The sequence below is a fragment of the Setaria viridis genome, chromosome 6 (assembly GCF_005286985.2).
Source record: "Setaria viridis chromosome 6, Setaria_viridis_v4.0, whole genome shotgun sequence".
Taxonomy (NCBI): domain Eukaryota; kingdom Viridiplantae; phylum Streptophyta; class Magnoliopsida; order Poales; family Poaceae; genus Setaria; species Setaria viridis.
Genome location: NC_048268.2, coordinates 6,336,284 through 6,339,683, shown reverse-complemented (window position 1 = coordinate 6,339,683; position 3,400 = coordinate 6,336,284).

Below are 3,400 nucleotides of genomic sequence, written 5' to 3'. Positions count from 1 at the left end.
GATTAAGGATTAAGAAATTTGAGTTAAATAAATATTCTCTACCTAAGTGGGAGGGATTGCTGGCGTCTCGGTCTCCACCTAGAGTGTGGCCGATTTCTGCGGAGATTGCTCTGGGATTATTTGCGTAGCCTGGCAGAAAGAAGAAGTTAATATTGACAGAATACTTAGAAAAATGCGAGGCGTATGAAGTTACCTGAACGGCTTCTAGCAGCAATGACGCAGCTGCTGCTCTGGCTTGTGTAGCGGCATGGGGGTCGACTTCTTCGATAGTTGGCGGAGTCAGTGCAGCTAAAGATTCAGTCGATGCCACCGCTGATTGATCGGCCGATTCTATACGGGTGCGCACCCGGCGGCTCGTTTTCTTTGAAGAAGTTATCTTCAGCTTCTGTTTCAATCGGCTGGTGGTGATGTCTTCAATGGACGGGGCCTGAAAGCCGATAAGTGGAAATGATGTATACGGATGGCGATTTTCTATCAGCCTACCGCTTCAGCTGCACGTTGGAGGAAGTTGACTTCCAAACTGTAAGGGAAAATGAAAGTTAGCGGTAATCTTGTAGCACAAAAGGAATGATATTGAAATCGGCTAAGAAGAGGGTAGTACTGCTGCATTTGGATCAATGTTGTAAGGATCCAGGTCGTTGCAGTATGTTGCGGGGGATACACAGAAGAGATGTTGCTTCCATTTTCCCCACCATAATTTGAGTTGTTGAACAGCAAAAGGAGCCACCACCCAGTTGTTTAAATCAATGGTACTGGAGTTTGGGACCAAACTGCATAGCCGATTATAATCAAGACCTTTAGTGAGCTCGTCCCGAAACTTTGCGCGGCCGGCAAAGTAAATCTGAATCGGCAATTGACCAAGGCCAAACTGCCATGTTGCAACTGATGGATTATAAAATTCATAAGTTGGAGAATCTTTCCCGAAAAAGAAGTTCGCTGGTAAGACCCCTGGTTTGATCAAGACATCTGTGAGCTCATTGTCGAAAGAGTTGGTCGTCGAGTCGAAGCAGAAGGGATGCTCAAAAACTGGCTCAGCTCTTTGGTATGGGTACCAACTCGTGGTTTTTTCACTAAAGCCGTCGTAGAAGCATCTCAAATACTCGGCTGTCTTGGTGGGAGTAAACTGGCTACCAGGAAAAGCTGATGCTGCTTCACCAAAAGAGGTGCACCGTTGTCGTACTGTTGGGTTTTCCTCTGACTCGATATTGGGGAATGTTTTGGTCTCTATTTGCTACCGGAAAACCTTACTCATGTATAAGTTGAGCCAGAGAGTAATGAACCACCAGGGGCCACCAGGATTACCAACCAGCTCTTCGGTTGACAGTTTGACGGCGATCTGATGCATCATGTGTTAAGCCGATCCTATCAGGTGTTTTCCTAGAGGGATAGTGGATCCTCTTGCCAGGGCTTCGGCCAAAGCTTGTGTATTAGAGGAAGGGCCAACTGCTTTACTGCAAAAGAAGTGCTTCTCTAACCACATTGTTAAGAAGGCTGTATATTCTCTGTCTCCAGTCGGCCCAGTCTTCATGTTTTTATTAATATATCCTTTCCTCCCGCCGATTCCTTTCGTCTCCAACCGATGGGTCGGCTTGATCAAAAAATCAAAAGGTGTATCGGGGGAGGATATGTCGAGGCCGGTCAGCATCAGAACGTCTGCCAGAGTCGGGGTCATGGGTCAGTGTCCAAAAAGAAATGCATTAAGTGCGTCGGACCAAAAATAAGAAGCTGCCATCACCAGAGGTTCATTCTTCTCCATCTGGGACAAGGATAGATTTATGCATTGGCCGATTTTTAGTTCATCCCAGAGAACTCGTTTGGAGTTGGACATTCTTTGAAACCATTCTTTCCAGCCGACAGTTTTGTTCGGCCACGATCTAAATGCGCCTGTCCACTGGTTCAAATCCATGGGCGACTGCTTAAAGGGAATCCTATGGGTTTCTAGATTGATCAGATCAGTGGGGTCTGGATTTCCCATAGGGCCTAGGCCGATGAGGCCGGGTGCATCAGAAATGCGGATGGTGATTTGCTATCTGACCGCCTAAGGAAGATAAAAAGGGAAAACTAAGAATAGATCTAAAAGATGCATGAGCAGTAAAAAGTAAAGGGTAAGGCTTCGGGTGTTTACCTCTGGAATGAAGCTCATGGTCGCCAATGGAGCCACCATTGAAGAGAATAAAGCGGGATGAAAACGAAAGAAAGATCGCCGGAGAAATGCGATCGGGAGGAAAAGGGGTGCTGGGATATGATGGAAGATGATTCGCCGGGGAAAGGAGAGTTACTGAGTTCATGGAGAAGAAGCGGCAGAGAATGCTGGTATTTAAAGACGGTTCGAGAGAAGGGGTAAAGGCGGGATTTTTACCGCGCCGTCTACACGAATTTCGGAGGAGCGGTTGTCTCAGGCACCCAGTTCGAAAAGATTACAATCATCAGGTAGAAGACTGCAAAACCGAAAGGAGTTTTTGCCGCGTTTGTCTCGGAGAGAAAGTTAAAGAGAATTTCGTAGTAAAAGTTATGTTTTACTCCGAAACTGGGGGGCATGTGTTGACGCCGGATTTTGACACATGTTTTGAATCAGCGTCAAGGGAGGAAAAGATTGGCTGACGCGGCAGGCTAAAAGCTACAGTTGGGAATCAGCCGATTGGTGCTACAGTGTTTCGGCCGATTGGCGAACGGAGTTGATGAAGGTCGGCCAATTGGAAGTTGGAGTGGCTTGGCCAGTATGGGCCTAAAGTGCGCCGGAGAAGAAGATTAGTTAAGGGAGAAGGTTGGCCCGTGGAATACGATAACCAACTCCGATACGAGTTGTGTTTGTAAATATTTGTTATCATTTAAAATTGGAGATAGATTCTAGTCGGTTAGGAAATCAGTTGTAACAGGCTATAAATAGCCGTCTCTAGAGATTTGTAAACACATCAATCAATACAACAAATCTACTTATTCCTCGCACTTTAGTTTCAAGTTGGCGACTTTCGCCAAAAACCTTTTTTCTTTTCACGAGTTCATACGGGTTGGCAGGGCTGCATCGACACGATCTCCGGCCGATTTGTAAGTTCCGTTTATCGAGTAATATCTAAGCTTTAACTTCGGGCGCATTGCTATCATTTTATTTAGATTTATTCACCAGTTATTGATATTAACTAGAATTATAGGTTTTATCTATTTTTCTAGTTTTATCACCAGTTATCCAGCTTGAGATTCAAACTGTCGGCTTCATTACTGTTATTCTTATTTATTGCCACATAGCTAATTAGATCTATTTCAAGGTCATATTTGTAGTGTTGTTTAGTTTAGTCTAGTAATTTCTTTACAATTACTACGTGATCATCGGCTGTTCTGTAGCCGGTCATCCTCACAGTAAATCGGTCGATTCGCTGATACGCTTTTTGAGACAGATCGGAAC